This window comes from Eubalaena glacialis, chromosome 12 (assembly GCF_028564815.1).
Source record: "Eubalaena glacialis isolate mEubGla1 chromosome 12, mEubGla1.1.hap2.+ XY, whole genome shotgun sequence".
Classification (NCBI taxonomy): domain Eukaryota; kingdom Metazoa; phylum Chordata; class Mammalia; order Artiodactyla; family Balaenidae; genus Eubalaena; species Eubalaena glacialis.
The window spans coordinates 24,563,527-24,584,027 of NC_083727.1; the positions used below are offsets into that span (position 1 = coordinate 24,563,527).

Consider the following 20,501-nt stretch of genomic DNA (forward strand, 5'->3'; position numbering starts at 1 on the left):
TTGGGCAATAAATCCTTCCTTTCTAATGTTATGTTTTGACAGGAAAACAATTTATACTGACTAATAAGCAAAATAATTTTTTGCTAGATGGTTGATGAAGGAAATCATTGCTCATTCCTGCACACTGAACCATGAAAAACAAATACAGGTAAGTTGATTTGAAAGTGAGGCAGTAAGATCAATGAAAAAGAGGTTAATCGTTCTCTAAAGAAAACAAGGATAACTGATGGATGAATTTTTTAAATGCTTTAGTATTTTATTCCAACTCTAGGAGGAAAAAATATACTTGCCAATTTTGTGAAAATGAAGAAGATGATATAGAATTTCCAAACCTAAGGGGAGAGAGAATATGAAATGTTGCAAAATTTTCATTGGTGATAGAATATATTTTTTAAAAAAGGAAAGTACACCGTATTTTGTAGGAGCACATTAGTTACTAAAACTGGTGTTACTTTTTTTTCCAAAATATGTTGTCTCTAATAATAACGGTTCATTTTTACTGGATTAAATATTAGTAAAAATTCATATTTCCAGAAAGACAGACTTGAGAGCAGATCTGGACACTTCTGTGGTATGATTTTTTGATGAGTCCATCACAGAAATCTCTCTTACTCCACCATCAGTTTCTGGCCTATCACGGGGCCTAAAATAGTTTCCATCTATTGGGTTTTTCTATGCAAATGCAAGTATTCTCCAGAAGGAAGTCCTTTAAGTCCCTATAAACTTCGATAGTTTAGCGTGTATTCGTTCACCCGTTCATTCATGGTCAGCTGCAAAGTTGAAGGTTGTGAGAAAGAATGTAGGCATCTCCCCTAGAATTAAACAAAAGGTAAGAAGGGCGGTGCTGTGAAGAGGAGTGAGAGAGAGACAAATTTCACTATGTTTAATGCAATTACACATTCCTAAAATGCCAGTCCTCTTCCCTCGCAGTACTTGGTTTCGTAGCAAACAGAGTTGAGCCTCAGTTAATCATAAAATGGCATAAACCAGGAGCCTGGATCCCTCAACCCTGCCTATTAATTCCAGTATTACCCTGCCTGACCCTACTGACTCTTTTGAATTGCTCTCTTTTGGAAAACATTTTAGATTCTTAAGCAACTCTTTAAGAGATTTTACTGTGAAGCCACTTACCAAAAATTATATACCACATTTACCAAAAATGTACATTTTTGAAACTAAAACAGTAACAGACATCTTTTTTAATTGAAATGTAATCGACATAGAACATTATATTAGTTTCAAGTGTGCAACATAAAGATTCTATATTGGTATATATTGTGAAATGATCACCATAAATCTAGTTAATTTCCACCACCGTATATAGTTACACATTTTTTTCTTGTGATAACTTTTAAGATCTACTTTCTAAGTAACTTTCAAATATACAATATAGTATTATTAACTGTAGTCACCATGCTGTACGTTTTATCCCCATGACTTATTTATTTTATAACTGGGTGAAAGTGGTCAAATGGTACAAACTTCCAGTAGTAAACATCTATAAGCAAATGTTTATGTCAAATTAGTGGAGGTGATTTCCATTCTTAAGTAAGAGCCACAGTGCTGAACTTCTTAGAAGTAATAATACCAATAGGTTAAGGATCCATTAAACTCTGAGCCCTATCCATGTTAGCACGAACTTTACTACAATCTAATTACTTGTCAATTAGATATTTAGTTCATATTAATGTAACTGCTTAAATTCTTTTTGAAATCAGGAGGAATAAAAATAAATAAATCTTGTTTTACTGAATTTAATTGAAGGTACATTCAGAAAAATGTGATTTATGTATTAGAGCAATGTAGCCTGGCTGATCTCTCCAATCCCTTTCTTATGTAATATGAAAAGCCTTGAAATTCTTTAAACAGAACTTGTACAGTTTTAAGTGTACATGTATTCTTATCACCCTCCATCTCACAAATTCAGATTTTCCTTATATTTTCTTCTGTACAATGTCATGGTCACCCTGGAGTCTGAATAATTTTATTTTGATTACATGAGGATAAGTAATAAAATACAGTTTGTGAATCTTGAAGAAATATATATCTCTCTCTCTCTCCTCTCTTTCTCTCACACACACATGCGTACACACATAATACACACACATGAATACATACATTAACACACACACCTGCAAACATATAATTTTAACTCATTTACACTCTCACCTAATCCCAAGCAGAATAAATGATGATCAATTTTAAAAATGCAGAGATAAAGATCAACAACTGTTACAACAAAATAATGGCCAAATATAAATGCTGAAAGGGAAAATCAGAGAAAGAATGCAAGCAGGAGATCCTACCTGAGGAACATGGCTGTCACTGGGCCAAGTCTTAATGCATAGTTTCCTAACAGACTAGGCAAAGAGACAACATGATGGATTACAGGGCTATCATTTTCTACGAAAAGAGAGCACACCAGTTCATCAACAGAGGGAAAATTTCCTATCCCTGAGTTCGAAGATGAATTTGTCAAAAAAGAGTTTTATATAACGGACAGTGAGCTCCATAATGTCCCCCATAGCAATTTTACAAGCAATATAGAGATGTTCCACATGGCTATTCCTTATAGTGTTCTGACACTGAAGCCAAGTGCACATTGAAAGGTGTGGATCTATAAAGGCAGAGTGGGAGGTGAAGGTGGGGAATGGAGAGAAAAAGGAGAAGTTGGCAGAAAGAAAAGGCACAGATATGCATGTTTCTGCAACATGGCTTAATGCAAATTTATGCTTAAACAATGTAGAAAACTGAATAGCTAATACTTAGAATATCTTGTTCGAATATCAGTGTCTTTCCAAGTTTCTGGCAGAAGTTATATGGTAGATCATTTAGTTACCAGACATATAGATAAAAAAGATGTTATATCATTCTGACAATTGAATAAGTTATTGTGTGTTTGCCATCTTAAATAACCAAATCATATGCACATGATATGGTCTGTAGACAGTATCTATTTCTTTGTGTTTTGCTTTGTCTTGTGTTTCTCCAAATAGCTCTGTATTTTGAAAAAGTGCTCAGCAGAGGCATCAAGATTTTGCCCCACTGTACCCTGATATGTGTGTTGTTTGTGTGGACATTTAAACTCTTGCTTTACTGACGTGTTTGTATGGCTTCATGGAGATTTTAGACCGTCAAAATTGTATTTCAAAGCTCTATAATTTGCTTAATAGAAAGACAAGTGTTAGATATGCAACCTGTAAAGGAGATTTTGTTGCTTTTCACTTATAAAAAACGCTATTAGCTTAAGATTTGAAACTATCCTTTACAATAATAAATGTAACTGAACATTGCAAGAGCTTTGTGGTTAGACCTGGGTTGTAATCTCAGTTCTGACAAATATTAGGTAAGTGAGCTTGGGCAAGTGGCTTTACCTTTGTTAGCTTCAGTTTCTTCATCTGTAGCATGGTGATGGTAATACCTCCCTTGGAGGTTGTCTGGAGAATGACAGGTCATATGGTGAATGCACCATGCCTAAAACACAATGCACATAGAATTATCGATCACACAATCAGCCAATCAATCAGCCACAGCTAGTGAGCATTTTGAGTATTGTAATCTCAAGTTTGGAACTGAGTCTTCTCTTGTCTTCAGAGAAGCAGGGGCTCTAGTTCATTCCACATACTGTTTGCTAAAGGATTTGTGGTCTCTAAATGCTAAAAACTATATAAAATAAATACATGCATAAATAAAAGAGGGAAATAAGAAGCTTAGGTTGAAAACATACCTCGCACTTTGGCTAGATATGTGAACCATAATAATCATGAGTTTTATTCTGTCCACAAGCTTATAGGACCTACTTTTTTTGTCATTTCAAATAGATTTGGATAAAGAGATTTCACGAAGACTATCTAGAACAATTTCCTGAAGAAAAACTTTGCTAATATTTTCATGATCATTTTTGTGGAGTTAAACTTTTATTTAAACTAAAATCTGGTAAACCAATTAATCCAGGAGCTCCTACAGTGGGTTAAACCCATTGATTTCCCTATGGCACTGAGCTCAGAATGGCCTCTTAATAGATACCATCACACTTTCTACCTTTGGAGGCAGAGTCTCAAAATGTAAAGGAGTGTCTCAAAAAGCTGAGAATATCCTAGGAGAATAGCACTTTGCATGAACATATCATGAAATTTTGCTGACTTTGAGTGTGTGTCTTTATATACCTGTATGTAAATATGAATGGACAGTGCCTTTACCTCTCTCTCTCTCTCTCTCAGGCAATTGTACAAATGAAAAGGGCTATAATTTTGCAAATCAACTATTACTTTCCTTTTATCTTGTTTATTATCTACAAGAAGGGGACAGTACTGACCCTCATATGTTATCTTCTCTCATGTAAAGGCAGTGTGGTGAAGCGCAAAGAATGTGGGTTTCTGAATTAGACCAACCTGTATTTTCATTCTGGTTCCTCCTATTCACTAGTTGAGGAAGCTTGAAAACACACACACACACACACACACACACACACACACATGCAGATCTCTTTAAACCTTGGTTTCTTCATGGGTAAATAGGGTTGATAATAACTATCTCATTGTTTAAAGTTAACTTTTTTATTCTAGGGGAAGTAAAATAACTTTTTATTCCCTTCAACACAAATGAACCACTATATATATAGAAGCTGACACTCCCAGTGTACATGAAAACTCAAGCAAGTTTTAATGCCATCTTTTTCCTCCAACATTGAGAAGATAAGGGAAGGGAAGGAATTCCAGTCAACTAGGCATGTTCAGGGTTACACATCTTCACCACTCTGGGCAGGCATGAGACACACTGAGAGCAAAGAAGGACTGCAGTGTTATCTTGACAGCCACTCACCCTGAGAAACCCTCTTCTTTTCTCACAAGCCAGAAAAATAACAGAACTTCTATCAGGAGACCCCAGGAAGGATATGAGCAGGATGTCAGGCCAAATTCATGTCTGTGGCCTCAGACTATCCCAGAGAAAGTCTATAAGTAACTGCCAATCTTACAGGTCCAATGGGACTGGGTAGAGTCTGGCTCTTTTGAGGCAAGGAGAGATGGGGCAGGAAGGGGTGGGGGGGTGAGGCAGCCTGATCACATCTAGAGTGAGGAAGCGTTCAAAGGTGGAGTTTGTCAAGAGTGGCCAGGAGGACAGGGCCCATGATATTCCAAGCAACCCCAACCAAACACATCTTTTAAAATGAGAGCTAAAATCCAATCCCAAATTTTCAGCAACTCACAAATCTGTGGTGTCAGAGTCAAATGCCTCAGACATTTTTATGTCTAACTCCTACGGCTTTTAAATTCCTTAAGGGCTGGTTCTGTGACCAGATAAAATCTCCTTACCAAGTAGCTTCTCCTTGGAAGAGTCTAGACCCCAGGAAGATGGAATTGTCCCAGGGACCTCTTACCAAGATGAGGATCAAATCCATGTGAAAAGTGTCTGGTCCATAGGAGGCACTCAACACACACTAGTTTCTTGCTGTAATTAGATTCCTTTCTCCATTCTTACCAAAAAAATTATGTATTTGTTGAACATCTCCTATGTGCTAAGCATTGGACTTGATCCTGGGGCAAAACAATGACTGAGGATGGCAAATCCAGATGCTCATAGAATGTAAAGTCTGGCTTTGACCTATGCTTTACGCTATTTCTCCCAGACGTGGTCTTGGCAGTGTGATTCGTTAGGCTGAGCACATTACTAGTAGTTAAAAGACCAAATTGGGATTCTAGTTCTACCATTAATTAGCTATGACTTTGGAAAAACCATGTAATACTCCTACTCCTGGATGTCAGTCTCTATAGAAAAACAAATCAATGGAGAGATAAGCTTTAACACCCCCTTCTTCTGAACATAGGTAACTACGTGGTTATCAAACACATATCCTTGTACTTGTTCATGCCACACTTCAACCAACCAAGCTCACTAGCCCTCTCAAAAGTGCTATTTTTCTTGCCTGATCCTATTACCGCTCTGTCTTCATGCCTAGCTGGTTAGTAATGGCAGCCGGGTTCCACTGGCCCAGTTGTAGCCATGCACCTGTGGCACAAAGTTTTGCAGATTGAAGTGACTAGCAAGGCTTAAACCATGGACAAGCAGGTCTCAGGGCACCCTCTCTCCAGCAGTGGACAGCTGCTCGGAAGCTGTCTACACCATGATTTAACACTAAGAACTTGTTTTGAAACAGCTCTTTTCGACACCAGATGTCCAACAATGGCTATTTTCACAGGCCTGACACAGTCCCTGCAAGGCTCAGGCATGTCATTTTGCTCTAAAATGTGCTGTATCAATAACATGTCTCCACACCATCTCCTGTCTCAGGTTTCCTGAGAAAAGGAAGGCGCTCGGGTGAAATCAGAGACTCCATTGGACTGACTGGCAAGTTTCAGCCTTATCGAGGTTCCCCCACATTTCAGTGTAGTTCTGTGCACTTTGGTGATGCTGAGAACAGATTGATGCCAATAAGCCATTTGAGATAAGAACTAATTGGAAACAGAAGGTTGAAGAATGATGACGTTGGGAACGAGCAAAAGGGACAGACAAGTAATTATTCAGGCAGAATTTCTTTACGCAAAAGACAGATGGAAAAGGGAACAAAATTCCAAAGTCCATGGCAGAAGTAAGCAGCTGCACATTTCTTTTTTGTGGAAAAGCAAACAGAGTGAGTGATTCACTGGGTTGGTAATGGGTTCCAGGGATCCCTAGGGAGTCACAATGTGCTGGCAGCCCACAGCATGTAAAATCACTCAGTGGTCTCCATCGAGTTCACCTCCTCAACTGACTCTAATTGTGAGGCATATGAGATGAGATTTAAGGGAGAGACTGAAGAGAAACAGCCTCCCATTCACACATGAATCACAGAAGAGGTACACTGCAGAAAAGGCAGGAAGATCAACACACACGCCAAACGTTCCACATTCGTAACGACCCATAGATCAGATTCAACTGAACATTTCCATTCATAACTATAAACTCACTACAAACAGAAATCATGAGAAAGGGGCATCTCGGAAAATATTCCTCAAAATTATCATCAAGTCATCAGGTTGTGGATAAATAAAGCTCTATGATCTCAAAGCTGAATTTGAAAGACAAAGGCAATAATAATTAGAAATCAGGGTGGGAAACAAGAGATGCCAACTTCCCCCCAAAGCAAAATCCATTAGCAGCAACCTTACTCAGCAGGACTAATTTAAATGCTGTTTAACACTGTACTGTCTACAAAAAGATAAAAATAAAAATAAAGACCCAAAAAATGTTTCTTAGTTTTTATCCCAGGCTCAAACTATCTATCTATCCCCATCTTTCTCTCTTTCTAATGTGTAGATGTATATATAGATATTTATAGATATAGATATATGCACATATAAGAGTGACTTAAGGACAAATGCACTGAAAGAACATTCTTCAAGGACATCCCTCCCAAGGAATGATAAGATCAAAGGAACTGGGTACCCAGTTAGCTGCGAACATGAAACCAGATCCCAGGCTTCACAGTGATGAAAGGAGTTTTTAATACGTAGAAAATGATAAAGAAAAGAAAGAAGGGAAGAGAGATAAGATCTCATACAAAGTAAAAGTCACAATTTGGTCAATAGGGATAAGAAAAAAGGATAGGTATAATTATTAAAGAAAACAAGAAAGGGCAGTAGTAGATTTCAGAATAATACATTTTAGGATGGGATGAGGTATAAATCTTTACAATGGGATTTTTACCCCATTTGGGGTTTTTACAAACTGAAGCTGAAGTACATTCAACTGCAATCACTCCTCTGCCCCAACTCCCTCTTCCCTTCTCTCCTCAAGTTTCTAGACTCCTTCCTGCTTCAGTCCAGACACCCAGAGTTCCTCTGCTGGTCCCCCTCCTCTCAACCTGCCCCTCTGGCTAAACCACACTCAGCCTTCTGGCCTCAGACTCTAAGTCTCAGAGATGCCTGGCTTGAGTTCCTTTCTCATCTTTAATATGGAAACTCTAGATTATTCTCCCATAAAACTCATGGGTTTTCTTGCACATTATGTAAGGCAGTTTGAAGTTATATATTTATTTCTATGTTAGTTTATTTTCCTCACCACACTGTGAGCTCCCCTTGAGCGGAAACTTGTTTGTTTTGTTCACCACTGTGACATCTAGTCTCCGACAGAGAGCTTGGCACACAATAAGTGCTCAATAAAACTTGCTGCTGAGTTAACAGACACCACTCCCAAAATCTCTCATAGGCCATAGCATTTTGCTACCTATGGCTAAAAATAATAATTATTATTATATATAATTATATTATATATTACACATGATAACAATAGCAACAGTTATATCTAGGACTTAACAATTAACCATGTGTCAGGCACCGTTCTGAGAATCTTATTTACACTGAGTCACTTAATCCTCATGACACCCCAATGATGTAGGTACTATTATGATATCCATTTTAGAAATGAAGCCATTGAGGCACAGAAAATTAAATAACTTGCTCAAAGTCAACTAGCTATTAAGTGATGGAACCTGTATTAGAAAGCATTCTCCACAGCAACAGAACCAATAGGATGCATATACATTATGAGAGATTTTAAGGAATTGGATTACGTGTTTGTAGGGGCAGGCAAGTCTGAATCTGCAGAGCAGGCTGGAGACCCAGGGAAGAGTCGATGTTGTCATTTGAGTCTGAAGGCAGTCTGCTGGCAGAATTCCCTCTTCTTAAGGGATGTTAGTCTTTTCTCTTAACGTCTTCAACGGATAAGGCCTACCACCTTTTGGAAGGTAACCAGCTTTACTTGAATTCTAATGATTTAAATGTTACTCATATCTTAAAAAATACCTTCACATCAACATCTAGACCGATGTTTGATCAAAGCTAGGTACCATGGCCTTACCAAGTTAATACATAAAATTAGCCATCACAGAGCCAGGATACAAATTCAGTCTACCCCCAACATCCAAATACTTAATCAATATACTACTTAGGCATCTAGACTATGAGGATTCCCTTAAAATTCATTTTCTACACTTATGACAGTGAGATAAATATATAAGTATTTGTGCGTGTACATTTGATCGTGTGTGAGAATAAAGAATAAAATTCAGGAACATTTGCCACAATAATTTCCACAGGTAAAAATATTTCCTTGTTTTATTGGGATAATTGTTAAGTATCAAGATGGAAAAAGATAAACTGTAGGACTTACATTTTAAAGATGACCTATTGCTTATTATCAATTTTCAAATGAGCTTTAAATGGCAGGAAAGGAACTCAGGACTTCAAAGAAATTCTTGTACCACAGTATCCGAAGACAAGGAGAATAAAGAAATTAATATTATGTTTTCAAAGCAGAACAGTGAACGGAAGTGACAATCCCTGGGTTCCAGTTGTAATTCTGCCATGAGCTGAATGTGGTCGTGAGCAGAGACGACCATGGCCACTCAGGATGACCATGAGTTCCCCACGGCAGCATCGCCACCAACTTCCCTTCAAATCTAATAGTCCAAGTTTCATGCTCATTTTTTGGAGAAAGTTACCACCTCCAGACATCTGGGTTACATAAAAAAATATGTCACCCTGTGTTTAATATATTAGGTCATGGACATATGCTCACACAAGCAAAATATAATTTATTATTTATAAGCCACATAGTAGAGAGCCAAATCCTGTCATCATGGAGTACAGATCCAGTGTTCTGTACTTTTCACATCCATAAAGTAGGAATAGAATTTCGAATTATGGATGTTGATACATTATAGAATGTTGGAAGAAGCAATTTCAGAAGCATATTTTCAGAGAGCAGCTTTTTCTTTAAAGTAAAGCCTGGCTTTGCAGGAGATGCCCACTAGAGAACTGGAGTAAATATTTGTAAGGATTTTTTTTTTTGAAGAGCTGAGGATAACAGAAGCTATTTGCTGAGGACTTTTATCCATCATTAAAACAGATACCCTGAAGCCTGGCAGTGAATGGAGTTCTACTCTGCTCCCTGACCTACCCACTTTTTGGTGTAAACCACAGTAAAAGTGATGAATCATCAGATCCCGGAAAAATAAGACTCCGCAGGTCAGTTCCTTTGGGGCAGAGCATCCAAACGGAATGATAGCTATGTCATTCACCAGAAACAGACATCAGTTCATCTAAAACATTCCAGCGAAAGAGTCCAAACTGAGGAATCCAAATTTTATGTATAACTAGAGGCATGATAATTGATGATTTGGAACACCAAGAAGCAATGTTTACATTTCAAACATACAAGGCTTGATTTTCCTGGCATGAACATGAATCAGACAAAAAGGATATACACAGTTACACAGGAGGAGACATGTTTCAGCTACGAACATTTCACTGGAAATGACAAAAAGAGCCTGTGGGAAAACCCAGAGGACAAGAGAATTGAGTGAACACAACGGGAACTTGCACATAGAGATGAAGTTAAAGGGGATAGAACCACGCCATTTAAGAAGAGAGTAAATCGCATTTCATAATTTTCTATTTGCCTGGTTTCTGTCCACTCCAATATTTTAAAAGTCCATTATTCTTCGTGTTTGTGGAAAAGCACAGGGCCATATTTCAATTTCGCCTGAATGCCATCTCCCATGGCTAAAGATTTTGCAACAGTTTATGAGGCGACAGCATGCTAGAGTTTAGATTTCGTGGTGGGGTGTGTGTGTGTGTGTGTGTGTGTGTGTGTCTGTGTGTGTGTGTGTGTGTCCTTCCAAAGGGAAGGTGTTCTTTTCACCTCTTTGCCTCTTTGTGGCTGCGGCAGAGAAGAAAGCCTCTGCAGTTTACGTTAGCTTTGTCAGCCCTGTAAGCAACCATCTGTTTCAGTGGCGGAGTGCGATCTGTCAGTTTTGTTTTTGGTGGGGATGTAGTGGCAGGAGCTGGCTCATTGTTGCTTCTTGGAGACCGCAAAGTAATTAACCATTCCAGTACTGGTTACAAAAGAGATGGACACTCTCAACGTTGGGCCAGATTTTTGCTTTATCCAGTGCTGGAAGTACTACAAAAAACTGAATAGCTATTCATCGTGCTTCATTGTTCCCTAAAGAGGCAACATGCTCTTTGTTATAAAGGCAACCTGGATTTCCCGACATACTGTTTCATTTCAATATCTGTGCGCCAAAGATGGAACAAAGTCTGGGTGCTGTAGACAAACAATCAAAACATGACAGTGACAAACACCGAGAGACCTCATTCGCCAACACGTGAACAGAGACCTTGTCATTCACAGACAATGAGAGGCGTGAGCTGGGGCTTGGAAGAAAATAGGAAAGAAGAGGGAACAGGGGGTTGATTTTTAATATATTAGGGGGATGTGATAATTTTCTGATTGAGCATAACTTTATAGGGCACAATCCTAATAAATCGAAGACCTGTGGAAAGAGGACCAACAGGTTTTATATTTTATTCTATTTTTCTCATGGCTTCTCTCTATTTGTCTTTCCCTCTTTCTCTTTAATCTTCAGCATGACGTTCTGTCTCGCTTCCGATCCATGAAATGGACTTAACAATTGAGCTACAAGATGTTGAAAACACCTCTCAAATGGATGTATAAAAATAGATTTTGAGAACTTTTGGAAGGATTTACCCTATAAGAGAAAAGTAAGGGAAAATGAACAAACTACTCTCTTGTTTCTAACACTACAATCTCTGAACACTTTGTAGTATATATTTATTAATTTAATAGGACTAGTCAAGCGTAAATACTGTCTTTATTTTCAACTGACTCGTTTATCTTTTCCAGCAAATTAAAAAGTTTGATGAAATAGTTAGGTTGGCTATCGTATGAGATAAGAAAATACTTCCAGTAGTGTGGGCTAAATATTCCACATTTGTAGCTATTCTAGCCCTGTACACAATGGCAGGGTTTGAAAAATTAGATTCTCTTCTTCTGAACGTATTCTCAAAAAAGTCATCCCACCATTTTTTCCTGTCAGCTTACTAGTTATCTTGGTTTTTTCTAATTAACATTTTTTTTGCTTTAAATAATAATTTATAAAGATATTTTACTTTACAATATTTTACTTTGCAATTAAAACTATTCTTTATTAGTTAATGAAAGTAATTAATCTATGTCCAATTGTCAATGTTCCTTTAGTATTTTTAGGCCAATCTCAACTCTTCCATTCTTTTCTCCACACTGAATATTTATCAATTTTACTTTTTTCCGTAGATTTTTAGTTATCCATTTCTTGGTCTGCTATTCCAATTGTTCCTTTAAAAAAAAAAAAACTATATACATAAGTAATATTGAGGCCTAACCAAAACCATGTGGGACGAGGTATGTTTTACTTCCTATTTTTAAGAAATTCAACTCTTTAAGTTAGGAAAATTATCGCTTTTTAAATTTAAGGGTATCGTTTTCTTAACACATACATATTTCACCTATGATTCTCTGCATGACTTCAAAACTTTTGAAGTATTTGCATATTTAATTAAAATCAGAATCATGCAAATGCTTCTGTCACCTTGATTAAATTCAGTTTTACAGCATCCTCCTGCTCCTATAGACAGAGAGAATGTCCTGGATCTGACCTTCGGGCCCATCTGGTCAGGTGACCACGGCCTTTATGGACATACTGACTCAACAGGTATCTTTATCCTGCTGTCTGCATCCAAAATGATACAGATCACTCTTATCAAGGTAGAGTCTTCTAGAGAATATTGAAAGCCCAGCCAAAGAGCAAGTCTTGGCAAAATTACAGAGTAAGAGATGTTTTAAGTGGTGTGTCTTTGACCCTCTCATTATAATTCAGTATCTGTGAAGGCCGGCTTAACGTTATGTTCAACTTTGTAATTCTTCCCGTTTGCTCTCACCCTCAGCCTCAGTTCTTTCAGTCTAATACAAGGCCTCAGAGTAGACATCTAGGAAATGTCTATATGCCATAACATTTGCCTACACCCCATACCTTCTCTCTCTTTTGTCCTTATCTCTCCAGGATACTCAAACAGAATCCACATGAACACCCGCTCTTCCCAAGAATTCTGACATGCTCTTGCTTAGCCATCTCAGAACTTGTTGATGGGGTGATCACCCACCCTTCATCAATCAGTAAAATCTTTCCAAACTAATATATGCTCTACACTTATACTTCTGCCTCCAATTCCACTTCCAATGTGTGGGTTTTTCCCTCACTACCACACAACAGAGAGATAGCATCAGAATCCACAGGTTAAAGGCTCAGTCTCACAAGACTGCCCCCAATTCAAGTGCCAATCACAAGTCCAGGATGTTACTTGGGTTTCTGACAACCAAACATAGACTGGAAGTTCCCAGGAGGTTCTCACAATCTCCTCCTCAGATTTGATTAATTTGCTAGAGTGGGTCACAGAACTCAGATAAATATTTACCTACTAGGTTACCAGTCTATTATAAAAGGATATAACTCAAGAACAGCCAGATGGAAGAGATGAATAGGACAAGGTGTTGGGGAGGGGCTTGAAGCTTCCATGCGTCCAGAGGCAGCACTCTCCTGGACTCTCCACTGGTTCACCATCCCAAAAGCTCTCTGAACCTTGTCCTTTTGGTTTTTTATGGAGGCTTCATTACATACACATGATAGATTAAATCATCAGCCACTGCTTTCATACCACAAAATGAACACTCTGTATCTTGATAGAAAAATTGAAATGGGAGAGTCTTCCAACAGCCCTCTTGGCTACTTTAACTCTGTTTATGTCAAGGCAATGTTCAAATGTTGTAAAAAGACTACATAATATTATAGGAGGAGACTTAATGTCAAGTGAGAGGAAAGGTTGTCTCTGTGGCATGCCTAAAATAAATATATTTTGATGCAGATTGAAACGCTTTGGAAATTGTTGCTTTACTGGCTTAGAATAGATTAAGAACTACTACGGGGCAAAGTTTCTTTTCATTATTTACTGCTTCACAAGGTATATTTCCATATATATTTTTTTCATTATTTTTCACCATTTAGTCCACAGTTTTCTAATTCTCCACAGTAATATGATAACTCAGATCTTTGCAACCATCTTCTCAAGTACGATACTGCTTTATTCTTATGTCATTTATATACTACTGCACACTTGTTTTGTGCTATAAATATCAATATTTTTCTCAGATGTCTAGTAATTGATTCCATTGAGAACTACTGCAGTAAATTTTGGTATAGTTGGTGTTTTCCATACCTCCAGTTACTCTCCGTTTCATTGCTTCCTTGTTGGAGATGTAGTTGACTGTTACCACTAAGGAAAATGCAAATTCATATTTAGAAATATTTAAGCAAAACCCACAGTAGGTAGTGAGCATTCTATGTTTTATCAACAACTACGGGTACTTCACTAAAATTTTTTCTCACAATATTTAGGACAATTTTTCTCATTTTAAAACTATTTGGGTATTTCAAATTTGTATATTTATATCATTCTTAGTAAAGCACATATTCCTATGGTATTGAGGTAATTCAATAAAATAGTTTTTACTAAGTTTATGTTATTTGATAATTGAATTACAAAATTAACCTCATGGGATGTAGAATAAAGAAACAGCAATTACCTGTAACAAGCTGTAATTTCATCATGAACCTCAATAATATTAAAAAATAATGTAAATAAAATCTAAGGGACATTTGTAAAACAAACGAACAAGAAAAATTTGTGAAAGTCAAATCACAGTTTTAAATAAATGGAATTGAATAAATAAAATGTATCATTTAATGCTGATAAAAGTGTTTATTTAGAAATATTTCTCTTTTACTTTTATTTCTTCTACTAGGATTTTGTGTCTAAATTTTCATATATTGATGTCCACTTAGGCCTTTGGTTTGTTTCTTACTCAAAACGTGTTTACCTTCTTAAGTGCTAAATGTAATTGAAAACAAATTTATTCTGTGACCATATAACCAACCACTACCCAACATCCAATACTTGTGTACAGGGAAGATATACCACATAAGAGGCAGAGCTGTTCTCAGTACACTCTGCCACTAACACATTTGTGAACTTGGATAGCTCCTTAACGTCTCTGAGCCTCAATTTCCTCATTTTCAAAAGGATTTAAATACCTTTTTTTTTGCTTTCAGTTCTGATATTCTGTGGTTCTATAAAGGTTGTTTTGCCTGCCAAAATATTGATATTAGTGGTATGTCAATAACAAGGTTGAGAGTAACCTCACACAAAGAACCACATACCCAATCATGTCTATAAAGAGCATGTAGTATGAACTAAATGAAAATGAAAAAAAATAACTTACCAAATTTGTGGGATACAACAAAGGCAGTGCATAGAGGGAAATTTGTAGAATCAAAAGCATATATTAGAAAAAAAGAAAGATCTAAAATCAATCATCTAAGTTTTCACCTTATGAAACCAGAAAAGGAAGAGCTAATTAAGTCCAAAGTAGGCAGAAGAAAAGAAATAATGAGAATTAGAGCAGAAATCAATGCAATTAAAAACAGGAAATCAACAGAGAAAAATCAATAAAACCAAAAACTGGTTCTTTGAAAAGATCAATACAATTGGTAAGACTCTAGTCAGGCAATCTAAGAACAAAAGAGAGAGGACACAAATTACTAATACCAGAAAAAAAGATCATCAACCAGTGGACATTAAAGGATAATAAAAGAATACTCTCAACAGCTCTATGCTCACAAATTTGATAACCTAGATGAAATGGACCAATTCCTTAAAAGACAGAATTTGCCAAAACTCACACAAGAAGAAATAGACAATCTGAATTGGCCTATATCTATTAAAGAAGCTGAATCAATCATTAATAACCTTACAAAACAGAAACTACCAGGCTTAGACGGGTTCACTGGTAAATTCTACCAAACATTTAAGGAAAAAAAAAATATACCAATTCTCTACAATCTCTTTCATAAGATAGAAGCAGAGGGAATAATTTCTAACTCATTCTATGAAGCTATCATTACACTAATACCAAAATCAAACACTCTTAAAACTCAATAATAAAGCAAACAACTCATTAAAAAATGGGCAAACGACATTAACAGACATCTCACCAAAGAAGATATGCAGGTGGAAAATAAGCATGTAAAAAGATGTTCCACCTCATATGTCATCAGAGAAATGCAAATTAAAACAAAAACGAGATTCTACTACACACCCACTAGAATGGCCCAAACTGTAACACTGATAATACCAAATGGTAGTGAAGATGTGGAGCAACAGAAACTCTCATTCATCGCTGGTGGGAATGCAAAACAGCACAGCCACTCTGGAAGACAATTTTGGTAGTTCCTACAAAACTAAACATACACTTACCATATGATCCAGCAATCACACTCTTACTGGTATTTACCCAAAAGGAGTTGAAAGCATGTGCACATAAAAAGGTGCACATGGATGTTCATAGTAGCTTTATTCGTAATTGCCAAAAGTTGGAAGCAACCAAGATGTCCTTAATAGATGAGCAGATAAATAACCTGTGGTACATCCAGACAATGAAATATTATTCAGCACTAAAAAGAAATGCACTATCAAGCCATGAAAAGGCATGGAAGAATCTTACGTGCATATTATTAAGTGAAAAAAGCCAATCTGAAAAGGCAATCATCTGATGGCAATTATATGACATTCTGGAAAGACAAAACTATGGAGACAGGAAAAATATCAGCAGTTGCCAGGGGTTGGTGGGAAGGTGGAGGGAGGTAAGAGATGAATAGGCAGAGCACAAAAGATTTTTAGGGCACTGGAAATACTCTGTATGATAGATATACATCATTATACATTTGTTCAAAATCATAGAATACACAACACCAAAAGTGAACTGTAATGTAAACTATGGACTTCGGGTGATGATGATGTGTTAATGTAGGTTCATCAATTGTAAAAAAAAATGTGCCACTCTGGTGGGAGATGTTGATAATTAAGTAGGCTGTGAGTGTGTAGGAGCAGGGGGTATTTGGGAAATCCCTCAATTTTTCTTTGAACCTAAAAATGCTCTAAGAAAATAAAGTGTTAATAAATTTTTTAATAAAAATACCGAAAGAAAGCGGGAGAAAAATGTAGCAGTGGTAGGAATCACAAGAGATGTTTGCATAAAATAGAGCTTTTGTAAAATGAAAGAAAAAATGTAATGAGATGTAATATGCCAGCGCTGTCAAAGCTATGCTTAGGGTGCACAACGCAACCTGACTCAAAGTGACTATAATTAACACTGTCATCAGTAACTGAAGGTCTTAATTTCTTAAAAAGCAAGACCATGACGATTTCTTTCTGTCACATCAGAATCTAGAACAGAGCTCTTTATACAAGTAGGTGCTACATAAATGTGTTTTGAATCATTTGGCGGAGTGTGTCTATCACAATAGGCTGACAAATTTGCACACAAATATTAAGTCACCGACAAACATAGGCAGAAACTCACCAAACCCAAAAGGCAACATCTTTGTCCTCAATATAAAGAACAAATGTGTCATACTCTCAAGGTGGAAGAACCGTCGTTGTGCAGAAATTAGCCTCTAGGTCAATAATGAAATGCTTAAGACACAGTCAGGGACAGAAATTTGGTACATGAAAGACAGTGTTATTGTTGTATGTCTATATGACCCTAAGCACCATTTTATAAACCATTAAAAACTGTCAGGTCTCCCATGACATATTATATTCTCAGAAAAAGACACAAATGCTAAATTAAGTTTGAATTTGAATTAGCAAAGAATAAGGAAATCAATTTATGTGTTCCCAGTACAATCTCAACCCTTGCACTCTTGCTTTGCAACTGTGTATTTCATTCGTATATTTTGTTACATGATCATGTAATATTTATGCAGTAACACAATATTCTCTGTACATCTAAGATTAGAGAAAAAGTGCAGTTCCTTTCCATTATTTTGTGCCCTTTATCTGCTGAACACTCTGTAACATTACCCGAGGTTTGATGATTATGTAATGAGGGCTCCTATTATAATACATACTGCACAGTTGGAGAATTGCTGTGGGAACCTTAACTCTGCAAATCCTGAGTTTTGGAACAATTAAAGCCTTGGTTTTAATGTTACATTCACTCATTTTTTTCCCAAAATATTTTGCTTTCTTTCCTTAAAACCCAGAAGTACTACAGTAGAAGAAATGTAACAAGAATTATAGGGAAAAGTTCCACAGGAGATGAAATAACAGCTGCCATCTGGTGCATAACAGATGTGTGTTCCACGAACTTTTTTTTTTTTCTTTTGAGTTTTCCTATCCAAGTCCTGGCCAGACCCAAACACTATGCCTTGGTTATGCCATCTGACAACTTTACAGCCCCAGGCTGACTGACTGCAGGCTAGTGTTTTCCCTTGAATTCATTGAAGCCCCAGGGAATAAACTAACAGGTTCAAGAATGATACTCAATGGTTATTTTCCTTCAGAAAGCTGTGGAGAACTGCCACTAAGTTCACTTATAAGAAATAAAGTCCAGAAAGTTTCCAATAAGGGATCATTAAAGATTCTGTGCCTTCGAAGACAGATATTCAGGACTTGGTGCCATGAGCGGTTGCTGTCCCAAAACAGAGAAAGGAATCACCTGGAGGGCCACGTGATTCCTTCCTTCCAAGTAAAATAGTCCACACCTGATTAGCCGTTAACATTTGCACAAGTACAACCCTACTGAAACTGACAAAGCCACTTGCTTTCTAGAACCTGGTCATGTGTCCTGAGATTTCTAAGGCTGGTGATTTCTACCAGAAACCACTGACACACATGGCAAGTAATTAGAAGTTGATGGAGCCATCTCCTTTGTGACTTTATAAATTAAGATAGAATTTTTCTAAAAGGTCAAATGACCAAATTAAAATTTAAAAGTCATTTAAAAAAAAAAAAATAGCCCATGGAAATGCGATTTTCTTTATAAATCTTTGTTCTCTCCCTGAGCTCAAGAGCAACTTACATCAGCTCTCAGATTTTGTCATGGTGCTTTTTTTATGGGTCAGATTCATCTATTCTTAATGCTTTATGGTAATAATGCCCTTGACATGCCTTTAGAGTTTAACAGTTCATTTTTTTTCTGTGAATGCGACCCTTGTCTTTTTAGCATCCACCTACCTGGCACAAGAGAGCTCAATCAAGGAAATACGGGTGACAGTAACTGTAGTCTTTAGTTCTGAGACAGTACAAGTGGCACTGCTGGAGCTTGCTGCTCTGTGTTTTTCTCTTCTCTTGATATGGCTCCAAAGGGGCTTAAATTTCCATTGGTGGTAATTAATTATTTTTCTCTCTAAAGCCATTATCATACAGAAACTTGCTTTATTTCCTTAGGACCTCAACCATGCTGAAGTTCTAGTTGCTACCTTGAGGGGCATCCAGATGTTTTCATGCACTGTGAGGGGTTTGTCTCCTTTCTTGGTGTATCATTCTGCCTTACTATTGATTCTGATGATGTGGGTTCCTGATGCAGTCTGTGACCTTACTATTTGCCACTCTGTCATTGATGCTACAGTCATCACCATCATCACCACCACTTCATTTCTTCTCTAACTGAACCTCCGGCAATAAATCCCAGCCTGTGCACTTGGTAGATATAGGAAGGAACCTAAAGAGTCAATTCAAGATGATGTGCTATTTGGTCATGGAGTTAATGTGTTTACAAAACAGAGATGTACATAAAAATCATTACTGAATGCAAAATAGTCCATCACACAGTTGTATGTATGTCAATCAATAAACACTAAAAAATATTTACTTTAGCTAATTTAATTGGAAGTCACTGGGCTAAATCCTACTACTGGGCTCCCAAATAGGGTGGTTTTAAAGTCTGAGTCCTTACAAGAGCCCCGTTTTATAACCCTTTTATTGGAATAATCTTGCAGTCCTATTCTCTGGAAACCTGAAACAAGTTCCTTTGGGGCCGGGGGTGGTGGAGGGGAATAAAAACTGAACGCAACGTAATTTTCTGTTCCTACATGAAACAACACTTCTGAAAGCAAAGCAAATTTAACTTACCTACTTGCACCAGAAGTACTTGTTCCTTGAGGATAAGAATGTGAACCAATAGCCAACTTATTAAGACTAATAGCTTGTTCGTCAAGAATAGCTTCCAGGCCCTGGCTTCTCAGAGCCCATCAATCCAAAGCTATTATGTAATACCCTTTCTCCAGTCCCAACTCGTACTCTATCTTACAAGACCTGACTGAAAACTTTCCCAGTCCAGGCTCTGAAAGCTTGTTTGATATCCTACCCTGACTTCCCCCTTCTGAAACACTGTTAAGATATTGCCAAGGTGATGCTCTTCCTCATCTAATAAACTTAGTTTTCCTTGATTAATGGGTATTTCCAGTAGACTTTCAACAATTGACAAACGTAGAGGTCCCATGGGCATCCAATCAAGATCCCTTCATCCTCTGTACAATACCTGGAGAAGTACCTTCCCCTGAGGCTCCTTGATTCTCTAAGCTGCATCTTCAGGTTCCATGTTGTGGTCATCATCACACGTGCTTGACACACAGAAAATTCGATTCCCAGTGGAACCATAAAATTACTTTTCTCCATTTAAAAGAAATATGGGGAGCTCTTCATCCTCTAAGTTGGGACTGGCTGGGAGTCTCTTTGACCCCAAGAGTGAGGTACGACTTAAATTGGGTCTCGGCTCCAATTTCC

At 37.2% G+C, this 20,501-nt stretch overlaps 1 long non-coding RNA gene across 2 annotated transcripts in view; it reads right to left on the reverse strand.

The window, feature by feature from the left end:
• Window positions 1-290: 290 nt before the first annotated feature.
• The window catches only part of LOC133102519 (uncharacterized), a 202,247-nt gene continuing 182,036 nt past the window's right edge, over window positions 291-20,501 (reverse strand). The window contains exons 2-3 of one of the 2 annotated variants that reach the window (XR_009702977.1): window positions 3,375-3,474; window positions 291-332 (exon numbers count right to left, since the gene is read on the reverse strand). This is a non-coding gene — a long non-coding RNA (uncharacterized LOC133102519). Of the gene's footprint in view, window positions 333-716; window positions 813-3,374; window positions 3,475-20,501 lie in introns of those variants that run through there. The other variant, XR_009702978.1, reaches the window with a different exon arrangement.